The sequence below is a fragment of the Delphinapterus leucas genome, chromosome 5 (genome assembly GCF_059928025.1).
Source record: "Delphinapterus leucas isolate spDelLeu-1000000601 "Yukka" chromosome 5, BTC_Dleu_Yukka2, whole genome shotgun sequence".
NCBI lineage: Eukaryota > Metazoa > Chordata > Mammalia > Artiodactyla > Monodontidae > Delphinapterus > Delphinapterus leucas.
Window position 1 is genome coordinate 76,457,973 of NC_143133.1, and position 14,995 is coordinate 76,472,967.

The window sequence follows — 14,995 nt, forward strand, 5'->3', positions numbered from 1 at the left end:
ACTGCAACCTCATGAGAGACCCCCAAGCCAAAGACTATTTAGATAAGCCAGTCCCAAATTTCTGACCCACGGAAACTGTATGAGATAATAGATATTCATTGTTGTTTTATTTAAGCTGCAAATTTTGGACTAATTTATTGTGTAGCAGTAAATAACTAATACAACATCTTTGAGCTTTCTCTACCGTCAACTAGAGTTGTCCCTTAATTAATCATAATCTCTTTTCGGAGAAGGAGGGTTTTTTGTTTTTGTCATACAGTTCTTTCCTCAAGGGTTACGACAAAACCTCCCACATTTGTACAGTCCTCATGGATGGACATTTATTGATTTGGGGTCATTATGGCTAAGTCTCAAGGAGATCACTGCAATAATGATAATATGCATTTTCAAGGACTGTTCTTTGTACATGCTCTCCTAGAATCTTTTATGTTACTTCATCGTTATATAAAAAATAATTGGACCTTGTATCCCCCCAGGATCCCCCAAACATAAGCCTTAACTGTGAGCATTTGTAACCTTAAACAGCCCATAGAAACTATAAAAGACTTTTTTTTCCTTAAGGGTCTTATATTCACACTTTAGGAAACAGTGAGATTAATCTGCCATATGCTACAACATGGATGAACCTTGAGGACACTAACCTAAGTGAAATAAGCCAGTCATAGAAAAACAAATGTTGCATGATTTCACTCACACGAAGGATCTAAAGTTGTCAAACTCATAAAAGCAGAAAGTAGAATGGTGGTTGCCAGGGGCTAGAGGTGGGGGAGATGCAGAGTTGCTGTTCAATGTTTCTGCAAGATGAGAAAGTTCTAGAAATTTGCTGTATACCAATGTGCCTATATTTAATAATACTGTATGTACACTTAATTTGATAACAGGGTAGATTTCACGTTATGCATTTTCTACCTCAATTTTAAAAAAAGGAAATAGTGAGTGAGATTAAAATGACCTTATTCCAAGACTCACAGCAGTGATTCCTTTTTTGCAACGCCTTTTCCAATACACCACTGAGTGTCATGTCATCCCCAAGCCCCCTCAAAACTAAAAAATTTTTTACTTGTTTTTACATTAAAAAACAAAAAATGTTGCTCTCTTCTTCCTGGAGGATTGATAGGGTGAAAAGGGAGGTAGGATCTCATACAAACCAAACGTAAGGATAGGTTGTTACAATTCCCAGAAGTCTGGGAATCATTGATCTGGAGATATGTTGAGGTTTCAGAAGAAGTATGCTTGAAAAAACATCTAACATGTGCCTAGAGCCTGTGCTCTGCAGCAAGAGAAGCCACCGCAATGAGAAGCCTGTGCACCTCAACGAAGAGTAGCCCCAGCTCACCACAACTAGAGAAAGCCTGCGCGCAGCAATGAAGACCCAATGCAGCCAAAAATAAATAATTAAAAAAAAAACTTTCAGGCAAAGAATCAGAAAAATGTTAGCCATAAAAAAGTACAAATAAGTAATAAAAAAAAATCTGAGCATTTGAAAAAGCTAAGCTCCAATCAAAGGACTGCTGTCGCCAGTTTACTATCTAATTCTTCATAGAGACAAGACCTATAGACATCATGCCCAAGAGATCAAGGCAAAACAGAAGCCAGTGAAGACTCAGATAAGAAATGAGCTAATGCCCAGATAAGAGGAGCCTAGTAATGCATCAGCAATGGCAGAGAAAAATAAGGAGACTGAAATACTTTCTATCCGTTAATGCATGATTGGGGTCAAAAGTGAAGAACAGGGCTTCCCTGGTGGCGCAGTGGTTGAGAATCCGCCTGCCAATGCAGGGGACGTGGGTTCGAGCCCTGGTCTGGGAAGATCTCACAGGCCACGCAGCAACTAAGCCCGTGTGCCACAACTACTGAGCCTGCGTGCCACAATTACTGAGCCCACACGCCACAACTACTGAAGCCCGCGCACCTAGAGCCCGTGCTCCGCAACAAGAGAAGCCACCGCAATGAGAAGCCCGCGCTCCGGGGAGGAGCCGGAGGAGCGAGCGGACCCGCGAGGCAGAGAGGCAGGCAGGAGGCCAGAGCTTATTTAATGAAAAGTGCCACAGACTGAAAAACCAAACATGAGGGTAGCAGGTGCTGCAAAGTTGGTGGTAGCCGTGGCAGTATTTTTACTGACATTCTATGTTATTTCTCAAGCATTTGAAATAAAAATGGATGCGAGTTTAGGAAATCTGTTTGCAAGGTCAGCAATGGACGCAGTTGCACGTTCCACAAAACCTCCCAGGTATAAATGTGGGATCTCAAAAGCTTGCCCTGAGAAGCATTTTGCTTTTAAAATGGCAAGTGGAGCAGCCAGTGTGGTAGGACCCAGAATCTGCCTGGAGGACAATGTTTTAATGAGTGGTGTTAAGAATAATGTTGGAAGAGGAATCAATGTTGCCTAGGTAAATGGAAAAACAGGAGATCTAACAGACACCAGATATTTTGACATGTGGGGAGGAAATGTGGCCTCATTTATTGAGTTTCTGAAGGCCATACAAGATGGAACAACAGTCTTAATGGGAACATATGATGATGGAGCAACCAAACTCAATGATGAGGCCCGGCAGCTCATTGCTGAACTGGGGAGTACATCTACTACTCATCTTGGTTTTAGAGACAACTAGGTCTTCTGTGGTGGAAAAGGCATTAAGACAAAAAGCCCTTTTGAACAGCACATAAAGAGCAATAAGGACACAAACAAATATGAAGGATGGCCCGAAGTTGTAGAAATGGAAGGATGCATCCCCCAGAAGCAAGACTGATGTGGAGAAAATTGAAGAGAGCTCACTTTCACTTGCTAATGGGAAAGCCCTAACGGAAAAACTACATGTAAATATTTTAAGAGCATGCAGCCATCTCGGTGTGTGCATGACCATTATCTCTTTTGGTATCAGGATTATTTATTGCTAAGGTAAACAGACGTCTTTGTAAATAGTCATAATGAGCAAATCACTGAACCACTTCTAAGCACATCTCCCTAATGGTACAATGTTCAGACTGCGATGATAATGGCATCTTTTAATTCTAAAACCATTACCCAATGGATAACTGAACAGATTTGAAAACTATGTCGATATAGGGCTTCCCTGGTGGCGCAGTGGTTGAGAGTCCGCCTGCCGATGTAGGGGACACGGGTTCGTGCCCCGGTCCGGGAAGATCCCACATGCCGCGGAGCGGCTGGGCCCGTGAGCCATGGCCGCTGAGCCTGCGCGACCGGAGCCTGTGCTCCGCAACGGGTGAGGCCACAACAATGAGAGGCCCGCGTACCGCAAAAACAAACAAAAAACAAACAAAAAAAACTATATCGATATATATACTAGTCACTGTGAAAATCTATCATGGGATAATATGGATTTTAGGGAGGAGACTTTTCTTTTATAAATATATATATAAATATATATAACCTTTTGATGATAGTATCTTTTAAATTAAAAAGATATTGGGCCAGTTGTGTGTGTAATGTTACTTTACAGTCTGACTCCCCTGTTCTATTTCTTTTTTCTTAGTCTTTCTCTTCCCTTCCCAAGAAACCTAGAAATAAAATATGAAGACATATCCAATATGTGGAAAGCACAACAGAATTCTTTGTTTAATGTACACAGTAAAAAGTAAATATATAAATGTAGGTGGCATCAGGGCTGTAGCTTGCTGGATTCTGTGTTAACAGTGTGCATAAGTTGATTTTGTATAAGCTATTTAGAGTAAGACAGGAGGGGGCAACTTCACAGAGCTGAGGAACCAGGCCAGGTCCCTTCCCCAGCCTTGGTAGGTCATTCAGGACAGCATGTCAGTATAGTTCGAGAAATACTGGCCTAAGTTTTCCTTATTTAAGTGTCGTCAGCATTGACCAAATCGTTTGGAAAGAGGCATGCTTTAATGTCACAATAATAATTTTGGATTGTAAACCAAGAAATTCTGTATTTACTTTCATCTAACTTCATAATAGTAATTTTTGCCTGAAAAGATGACGACATATTTTAAAAAGTCCTAATTACTGATTGGGACTGGTAACATTTAAAAATAATTTGACACACAATGACTTTATACCCAACTCTACATAAAAATATAAGAGATCTAACTTCAGATGTTCACAAAATGACTCAAGTTTTTAAAATATTTTTAGGGCATTAAATACCTGTTGTGTGTGAAGTGTCCAACTGGAACATAAAAAATGTTAACGATCAAACTGCTATTCACAGTAAAAGGCAGCACTTCAATTTTGGATTTAATTTTAGATGACTTATATAAGAAAAATTAAAAGCGGTATTTTTTATTTTGTTAGAAACCGAGGCGAAAGTTATTCAGCTATTTCTTAAATATCAGGGCGTCTGGGGGTACCGTTTCTTCCGTCAAACTGAATATAATTCATGTATGCACCTTACACATCTAAACAATTTTTGTAAACTTTTCAGATTTTTGGTGCTGATACACTAAATCACATTCAGCATGTGTGTTTTGACATTTAAAATACTTCCCTCAATTCTGTAAATTAAAAGAATGGCTATTTTACAGGTCCAGGGATTGTGAAATAAGTGTTGCTTTTTTCTTTTTAAATAATGAGAATAACTACTCTTGGTTTTACATTGTGAATTTTTTGGTATTATCTGGCAAAGTAATACGCCTATAGAACTTCACACAGATTTGTCAAGCGCGTACTGTACTGCTTAACGTGCAAAATTAAAGTCATTCCTATGGGTAAACACACTAATATCCTCGGCTATATCTTAACATGGATAGAATTTAAGTATCTAGATGGCAGGACATCCCTTTCAAGATAAGGACTATCACGTGATAGCTTTGTAAAGCTGTATAAAATGCCAAAAGAAGGGATAAAGATTGGTCATGTAACTGTTTTCATGCAGTATGCTATTGTTTCAATTCTGCCTTGTATAGATTACGTCAACATAACTTTGGGAAGCAATAATTTTACTATATTTTATTTTCAGATAGCTTTTAAAAATCAGCATTGTAAATGCAGCAATGCTCCTTTAATGTTCAGAATTTTCATTAAAATCAGAAATTTGGCATTGACACTTTGGTTTTTTTTTAATGGTGTTTAAGGACTTATGGATGTGTAATTTTTTATTTGTAATCATAGAGGCTGTCCCAGACTGTTAAAATTCAGCAAAGACAGCAGGAAAACAAGTGATATGTAGGAAGTTAAAGAAAAATTGAGGCAGAATTTTTATATTCCTGACTTTAATTTGATTAAAGTTTATCACTGTTCTTTCAAAACAAGAAGCCCGCACACCGCAACTAAGAGTAGCCCCCACTCACCACAACTAGAGAAAGCCCGTGTGCAGCAACGAAGACCCAACGCAGCCAAAAGTAAATAAATAATAAATTAATTTTTTTTAAAAAGTGAAGAACATGCAGATGGCAAGTTTCTGTTATATCATTTTCCACAAAAAAGGAAAGAAAATATCGAAAGAGAGGAAATGGCACATGAAGGGTTAAAATTTCAGGATGCATATACATAATTATCATCACCATGTAGTAAACCAGGAATGGGGTTAGTGGAAGGCAGGGAGGGAAATGAAAGGAAACTTCGGGTGTTATATGGATAAGGAGAAAGGGACAAATTATGTTTAAATTTAGAACATCCACTAATGCTCTCCAAGTTGTCTGACAGCTGGAATGTGCTTTCGCTTCAATCATTCCTCAACTTGCTTTTTTTCTTTTGTTTTTAACATTAAAAGCTAATTCTGTGAAGCTTTTCAATTTGCCATTCTGGTGTGCAGAATCCATCTGAAGGACATGAGAGAAAAGCCAAAGCTCTAAGGAAGCCTTTCTAGCCAAGACTAGAGAAATGTTCTGAGCCTCTTGCCCAGACATACAGTAGGGTCCAGGGCGGGGGGCTTCCTCCAGGCCACCACTCTCAGGCTTTCCTCCAGGAGTGACAGAGACTGTTATATCCTCTCCTTGTATGGTTTCAGGACAGAATATTACCATGCGACACACTGACTTGCCCAGGAGGGGAAACTCAAATTGGTGTAGAAGCCTGAAGGCCCCTCTGAGTCTCTTGGACCATCTGTGGGGCTGGACGGAGCAGAAGAGAAGAATAAAGATGGCAAATGAGCGGAAGCTGGGCAGGAAGCAGAGGCGGGGCCACGGGGGAACTTCCAGTTACTGGGATCTCTCTCTCTCTCTCTCTGGGTTGTTTATGGTCCCTCACCACAAAACACAGATGGGAGGTCCGCCACCAGGAGTTCTCTTTAGATTTCCTGCAGGAATCTTAGGTGAGTCTTTCTTTCTTCTAGAAGTCCTTCCACAGTAAGATGTTTTCTCTTCAAAATGCCGATCATACTCACTGTACAATGTTGTCTTATTAAGAAATAAATTTTATAAAGAGGAGGCTGGTTTAAATAAAAATGAAAATCACGTAGATACTCATTTCATGTTTGTTTTTTAACATCTTTATTGGAGGTTAATTGCTTTACAATGTTGTGTTAGTTTCTGCTTTATAACAGACTGAATCAGCTATACATATACGTATGCCCCCACATCTCTTCCCTCTTGCATCTCCCTCCCACCCTCCCTATCCCACCCCTCCAGGTGGTCACAAAGCACTGAGCTGATCTCCCTGTGCTATGTGGCTGCTTCCCACTAGCTATCTATTTTACATTTGGTAGTGTATATATGTCCATGCCACTCTCTCACTTCGTCCCAGCTCACCCTTCCCCCTCCCCGTGTCTTCAAGTCCATTCTCTAGTCTGCGTCTTTATTCCTGTCCTGCCCCTCATTTCATGTTTGACAGAGCTTTTTCTATCTTTGTTTCCCCTATCCTGTCTCCCACTCCCAAATCTGACTACATTCACACAGATTCTGTTTATCTATGCATTTCCATTATGGCTAACAAATAAAAAAAGCGCATTTCCCGCTGAAAATCACATTTAACAAATCCCTTTGGGGGACAGAAAGAAGTGCACACCATTGAACAACATTAGTTTGTAGGAGGCAGAAGTCAGGCCCCAATCACTCCTTTGCGTTAAGCTCTAGTTAAAATGAGGTGGGCGCCACGGGCCACATTTATAATGATGGAAGTTTCTCAATCTCTGACTGTGGGCCTGAACCTCTATGAGACCATAATCGGCCTCAAAAACATGCAAAATGAACCCACCAAAAGTTTAAATAAGAATGCTTCTCTTCTGAATGCCTCAGACCCCTTGAGCCGGCTCACGGATTTGGGGGAGGAGTAATGAGCAACGAACACGGCGGGGGGGGGGGGCCTCAGTGCATTTTTCTATTTGGTTAAGATTGATTCCTCCTGAAAAACAAATGTGACCGATCTTGAAGATCAATGCTGAACAGTACAACACAATGTATTAAAGAATGTATTGAAACAAAACCGCTAATTAAAAAGGCCAATTTTTCTGCAGACGGGCTCTCCCTGCACGTGTTCGTTTTTCACTACATGCTATGTCTTCTGCTCTAAACACACCGGGCTCACCTAGTTAAGGAAGCTCCTCGGTCCTTGTGCACGTGGCAGTGGTGAAACCTAGCTGGAGGAAGTGTGTGAATGAGTACAAGCTGCAGCAGGAGTATATTTTGGCCAAAACTGATGCTGATCAATGCACAACTCTAGGTCCTACTGAAGGCACCATTTCTTATATCTCCGGGGTATGAAACGCTAGCTTGGAACTTACAAAGAATGTTCCCCTTTCTTGCTCTAGCCTTTGGAAAGCCTCTTCTAGTCAAACGCTATGTTCCATGCTGCTGTTGAGTACATGTATGTCTCATCAAATCAGGCGAGTTCTGCGTGGGTAAGGAGAGAAGGACCAGTCAGTAGGAGGCCTACGGGGGCTGTTACATTCAGCAGGCCTATTTCCTTCCTCTGTCTGTGCTGACAAACAAATGTTCGCTTTCAGTCTGGCACTGTCCCCGGTTCTTGATCATTCAGGCTTCGACTAAGCAACTCCAGATTGCAACGCTGGCGGGTTCCAACACACACGAGGTAAGACAGCTTCCCTTGGTTTTTCCTGGGTGGTCACTCAGTGGGCAGGATCCTCTAACAGCACACGCTGGGCCATCACCCCCGCCCACAGTCCTGGCTCCCAGCCCAGCAGAGGGGGCTGGGCTGGGTCAATATCATGACAGGTCTAAGGGAGCCACACTGGTGTTGTGCATAGTGTCTTCCCTCAATATAATCTGCAGGGGTTTGGATCCAGGAGTACTCACGGATACCAAAATCCACAGACGCTCAAGTTCCTCATACAGAATGGTGCAGTGCGATGAATACAGTCGGCTGTGGGTATACTGAGGATGAAAAACCCATGGATTCGGAGGTCCGGCTGTACTTGGCGTGGGGGAATATCTGGGGGCTCAGGAAGGCAGGTCCACAGTGGCTTTCAAAACTTTGAGCCTGCTTAAGAGGTCTTGTCTTGAACAGCTTTTCTCTGCGGATTGTGAACCCTTGCTGCGGGAAGGGAGGTGGTTATAAAGAAAGCCAGAACTGCCTGAGAACTAGGGGCTCTGGATCAGAAGGGGCAATAAGATGGGCCTTCTGAGTAGCCCCATGAGCTTGCACGGCTGCGAAGGAACTGGCCAGGCTTGGAGTCAGTCAGGATAAGACATCAGAGTCATCATCACCACCCCCAGCTTGCCCCCACCATCACTGCCCATTTGTGGAGAACTTTCTAAAGTGTGTTATCCTACCTGACCCGCAGCACAGAGCTGTGGAGTTGGTTGAGAGCCTCTGTGACCCCTAATGCACAGAGATGAGGAAACACAGTGTGTGTGTGTGTGTGTGTGTGTGTGTGTGTGTGTGTGTGTACTTAGTAACCTACCTGAGGCCAGCGACTCACACAGCAGGTCCTGGTCTGAACACACAGATCTCCAAACTGCATTTTCTTTGGAAAATTGCACCTCTAACACAGAACTAAACCATTTATTGTTTCTGCCCATCCCTCCCCTCTCTCCTACCTGCCTCGGAAGGTATTAAAAGGTGAAAGTGAGCCATCATTGGCAACTGGGTTCTGCTTGTCAATCAGGCAAGCCGAAAAGCACTGCATGCTTTTTTCATTTATGTCTGTCACTACGCAGGATGCTCCAGTTTCCTCTCCAACCTTACTTCAGCGGCTTAATGTCACTCTTGCCAAAATGCTCCATTCCTTTCCCTTTATCTCTCGATAAAGGAGGAGGCCCTCCTTTCATACGACCATTTGCTTGCTGCCCTATTTATACCATTCTAATAACTGAGCCCTCTTTTTTGTTTTTTTTTAAAAACACCTTTTCAGGGCTTCCCTGGTGGCACAGTGGTTGAGAGTCCGCCTGCCGATGCAGGGGACACGGGTTCGTGCCCCGGTCCGGGAAGATCCCACATGCCGTGGAGTGGCTGGGCCCGTGAGCCATGGCCACTGAGCCTGCACGTCCAGAGCCTGTGCTCCACAATGGGAGAGGCCACAACAGTGAGAGGCCCGCGTATCGCGCAAAAAACAAAAACAAAAAAACACCTTTTCAGACAGCTTGCTTCAAGTCTTTCAATTAAAAGAAAAAAGATACAGCTCCTTAAAAAAAAAAAAAAAAAAGTCACCAGCACCCAAGTATTGCCCTGCTTCAGGAACTTGTACTTCATTTGGTATACTCTGTGTTGAAACAATATAGCATTATCTACTTTGAATACACTAGAAGCCCTCCCGGTAGCTTTCTTGTATGAGACATTAAATCTGGTTGAAACTCAACAAGAAACAGTGTCATGTAGGAAATCCTTGCCTGTTGGACCCTTGACTGATCACATTTCAAAGCCCAGTGCTGTGCTAAAGGGCATCTTTCTTTAAAAATAAAGCAATCCTATTAGTCAGATCCTTCTCTGCACACCATAGCTTTGAGGGAATTTGATAGTTTGCAAATTCAAAGTTGAAAATTAAAAACCCACGAATAAGACTTGAATCCATTTATTCATGGTAAAATGAATATAGCTTTGAAAAGTCTACCCTCATTAGGATCATTTCAATGTGATCTGTGATCTGGAGTGAGTCTGTTTAACTAGGCTCTTGCCACAGAAAGAGACCCATTTTCTAAAATAAGTCCTGTCTTCAAAGGACTCAGGAGATACCACAGAATAATATTAAATGACGTGCAATTATTTTTCGAGAATGTTTCATTGTTTTCTTAATCAGTGTTATTTTTATTTTGCCAGATTTAGAGTACCTCTTCCCCTTCCCCCTCAAATGCATTAAAATAAACCCTGGCCCCTGCTGGAGTGATCAAAGCTTCCCAATTCACAGAGGAATGTCCGTTCCTCCAAGCCTGGGGAGGTTTCCTAACTAATGAACTAGAACACTGTCAGATGTCTGGTTGCCAAGTAATATATTAAAGTGCTTTTCTAATGAGATTTCTGCAAGGTAACTATAAAACCATAAAAAGCACATTAACCTTCAGTAAAGCAAAAACATTTAAAAAAATAAGCAAATGCCTTTAAGGAAAAGAAGAGTTCAACACAGCAGCTAAAAAGCTGAAGAGAATTTGACAAGTGGAAAAATAAAGCCCAACAATTTCACATCTGAGAAAAAAGGGTGGACACAAAGCAGAGCAATGTAGGAGTTAGATCAAAGGGAGCCACCTGATGATCTCAATATGTGACTTTAAACGTCTCCCTTTCCATGCACCCCTGTCTATTTGTAACATGGATCTGTGATAAACATAGCTACAAATACCCCCTCTTATGCAAAGAAGGAACAGCTTTTCATTTTTAGAACTTGTGCCTGAGAATTGAGGGACAGTCCACACAAATCTTGAATATCAAGGATCATTTTGTTAGAACCAACATGAGGAACCCTCACGTGAAATACAAACAATAGCAATGACGCGAAGCCTCTACCACGGACCACTCTGAAACAGTTTGGGGAAATCCTTCTAGTTGGCTTCTGCTTATCACCCTGCCTTTATTATTTAACCATGGAGTCTACCATGACATCAGTGAGGCTAGGAGGCTGGAGGCCATCTGTCTGGGTCTGCATTTGTGTGGCCCTGTGGCTGCAGTGTGTTCTGTATTGATCCGGTCAGTCCTGCAGTCCTGGATCTTGTTCAAAGTCTTAAGGGTGGAAACCACCCATCAAAGGCTGGTGTGGGGTCTGAAAACCAACATAGAAGGTGATGTGGGTGTTTAGCTTAAAGAAGAGATGCCTGGGGTGGGGGACTACCTGTTAAATATCTTCTAACATCTGAAGGGATGCCATGTCAGGGAATGAGAAGTCTTGATTTTACTTACTCCCAAAGGAAGCACTAAGATCAAAGACACATCGCATATTTAAAGTCAGGGTAACAAAGCGTTTGTTAGCAGTTAAGGATCTCTAACAATTTCAAATGCATCCATGCATGGATGAGCAATGGCTGAGAGTTGTCAGGGATGAATTCTTCATTTTATTCACAATTTCAATCAGATCCAATCAAACGATGGATTGATTCCAAAGGAAAATTTTTTATTACTTAATATTATCATTTCTTTTAAATAGCTAACCAAGAACTGGGAAATGATTTACTCAAGATTAATAGAATTAAAGTATTTTTCAAAATATGGTGCCTGGATTTATACAGAACAAAACAAAATAAGGCATGTATTCACGGGTATGAAATATTTGCTTCAATGGGACCATAGAACACAATAAATCAGTCCTCTCTTTGCAGAGGTTCTCCAAGGAAAGCACACTTTAAAAAGTCAAACAGGGACATCCCTGGTGGCGCAGTGGTTAAGAATCCGCCTGCCAATGCAGGGGATACTGGTTCGAGCCCTGGTCCAGGAAGATCCCACATGCTGCGGAGCAACTAAGCCCGTGCGCCACAACTACTGAGCCTGTGCTCTAGAGCCCGCAAGACACAACTACTGAGCCTATGTGCCACAACTACTGAAGCCCGCGTGCCTAGAGCCCGCGCTCCGCAACAAGAGAAGCCACTGCAATGAGAAGCCCGCACACTGTAACCAAGACTAGCCTCCGCTCGCCGCAGCTAGAGAAAGCCAGCGTGCAGCAACGAAGATCCAATACAACCAAAAATAAATATAAAGTAATCAATAAATTTATAAAAAAAAAAGTCAAATAATTGACAGAACAATGACCCTGGCACTCCAGGTCCAATGCACGTGCTGGGATGCAGCCTTCAGTTGAAATCTGTCCTGACAGTTGAAATCTGTCCTGAAGCTTTAGTCTTCAGGAATGCGATAGAAAATGGAAAGCAAAGGGAACAGAACTGCTGTGTTGTGAACATAATCTCTGGATTCAGACAGATCTAGGTGATGCTGGGTAAGTTACCTAACGTTTTGAGCCTCAGTTTTCTCATTGATAAAAATGGGGTAATAATAAGTACCAGGGCCCCATGGGATCGTTAGGATGCGTGCACAGGGCTTCCCGTGCTGTCTCACACACAGTGAGTACTCCATAAACGGTCACTGTTATTTATGATTTCAAATTAATTATTTTAAAGTGGAATAGGATTTGTTTTCCTGGTTAAGGAGGAAGCTGGACCCAATGACTTTCCTAGTTTCTAACCACCATATACTCTGTTATCCTATTTCATGCTAATTGTTTCCCCTCAACTCAGTCCTGCCCCCCACCCTCCCCACCAATGGCCATTCACACCAACAGCTACGCCTGTTCATTGACTGCTCACCATGGGCATTCAGGTGTGTAACTAATCTAACCCTGTCAACCACTCTGCGAGGTCTGGGCTGCCTCCCATGTCACAAGAGGAGACACCGGAGGCACAGGAAAGCTGAGTGATTTGCCTAGAGTCGCGAGGCTTATAAATGGCAGAGGTGGGATTCAAAACCAGGCAATTTGGTTCTAGAGCCCAGGCTCCTAACCACTGTCCCATACGACCTTCCAGGTCACCTAAAATTCTGCCTCGACGTATCCAGCTATTTCACCCATGCTGCAGCTGATGAAACAGTGGTACAAGATCCAGTCTCCTCTCCTCCGTCTCTGCCACAGATCTTCTAGCTTTACATTGCAGAGCGTCATTCCTAATCACCAATTTCTCTCCCTCCCCACAAAACACCCTGACCCTTGATGGGCCAGTGATATAAATACGCATTTCCATTCACTTGTGGGTTTAGGGTTGTTTTTTTCCTTCAAAAAATGGCTCCACCAAGTTCCTCTGATCTTTGCTAGTGATGCAGACCAGGTCCCTGGAGGGCTGGCTAATCCTGAGCTTACAGAGCCCTGAGCACAGTCAGGCATTTCAGAAATGCACTTGGATGATGCGGAGGTGGTTTCTCTAACAACAGAAAGTTCCCACCATCGCCTGCTGGCCTGGGAGCTGCCACATGGGTGGAGCTGGCTCCCGCCCACAGGGTCCCCAACCCTCCTGGGCTCAACTCAGGCCTCCTGCTGCAGTTGCTCGTTCCTTCCTGTTCCACGTTTCCTCTGGCACCGATGGTTAATGCCCTCTCTTTAGGGTAAGAAAAATGACCTTGCTGTCCAGGCAAGTAGGGACCACTCATTCCATCTACAAGAGATGCACACAGCTACTCGGTTCAACTCAAGAGTATCCTCTCTGCTGTCTTGTCACTTTTTCAAGCAAGGTATTACATTGCCTTGTAATTTCCTTTTTTCTCTTAAAACCAAAACAAATTGCAGGTGATTCCTTGCAATTCGTGTTGCAAAAATTCACATTCTGCTGTACTTCATTAGTAAAAGCTCTTTCATCCCCACCTTTCAACACTGCCCTATGAGATGCAAATAGAACCATTTCAGTTTTCCAGCTGAACAGCCAGGAAAAAGAAAAAAGAAATAAAAAGGAGCAGCACGCTGCTTATCTCCATGTTACACATTAACATGGTCCTCCTTTGCAGAGGTTCTTCAAGGTAAGCACACTTTAAAAAGTCAAATAATTGACAGAATAATTACCTTAAGCACTCTAAGGTCAATGCAAATGCTGGGATGTAGCCTCCAGCTGAATTCTGTACCAAAGCTTCGGTTTTCAGGAAGGTAATAGAAAATGGAAGGCAAAGGGAAAGGAATTTCCAAATTTCTCCACTAAGATGTCATTGAAAAAACTAATAGAGCTCAAGGGAAAGAAAGCCCACAAGTCATCTCCTGTCTAGCAATCTCTCGCCTGCTGAAACCTATCACTTTTGCTTTGCTCTCTCACTCTTGTGCTGTTGGTCTCATTAATAATAGTAGTCGCTAATGATAGAAATTACTACTATCCTTACCATAACCTCTAATACTGCCTCTACCACCACGTACTGAGCTTATTATATTCCAGGAACGGCGCAGGTTCTCTCATGTTATTTCAGGTAACTCTCACAGGAATCCAATGAGGTGTTTATGCTTATTAGCCCCATTTTCAGGTGAGAAATCAGAGGCTCTGAGAGGTTAAATACCTTGCACAGAGCGTATCCATAGCAGGGCCAGGATTCTATGGTACGTTTAACTCCAGAACTTTCATCCTGACCATGATTCCCAGTTTTCTGAGTAATGGCCCATTGACATGGCCCATTCCATCCCCCCAGAGCCCACCATAGGGCTTGGAGGGCACTTGAATGTATTAATTAATGAATGACTACATGAAGAAACAAATCAACAAACAAGTGGATGTGCTTTCTGAAGACTAGCTTTTTAAAGTAAAGTTCTCTCTCATGTCTAAAATGGAGTATGGGAATACTCCATGACTCCACAGTCATGACTTCAAAATGAGATCTCCACCTGCTTAAAACTCAACAGTAAGTCAGCTTCCCTGGTGGCGCAGCGGTTGAGGGTCCGCCTGCCGATGCAGGGGACGCGGGTTCGTGCCCCGGTCCGGGAAGATCCCACATGCCGCGGAGCGGCTGGGCCCATGAGCCATGGCCGCTGAGCCTGCGCGTCCGGAGCCTGTGCTCCACAACGGGAGAGGCCACAACAGCGAGAGGCCCGAGTACCGCAAAAACAAACAAACAAAAAAACTCAACAGTGAGTAATTGACACAATTGCATTCTACCTACATTGGTCCTCAGTGCTCCCGGCCACAGGGGTAATGGCTGAAATAACTGAAGCTGACATATTCAAAAGAACTTTGATTTCAGATACATGAA

At 42.9% G+C, this 14,995-nt stretch overlaps 1 protein-coding gene and 1 pseudogene across 1 annotated transcript in view; one reads left to right on the forward strand and one right to left on the reverse strand.

The window, feature by feature from the left end:
* The window catches only part of IGFBP7 (insulin like growth factor binding protein 7), a 76,125-nt gene that overhangs the window by 32,372 nt on the left and 28,758 nt on the right, over positions 1-14,995 (reverse strand). The gene's annotated exons all lie outside the window — the stretch shown is intronic.
* On the forward strand, positions 1,969-3,225 carry LOC111169221 (protein FAM3C pseudogene; annotated as a pseudogene).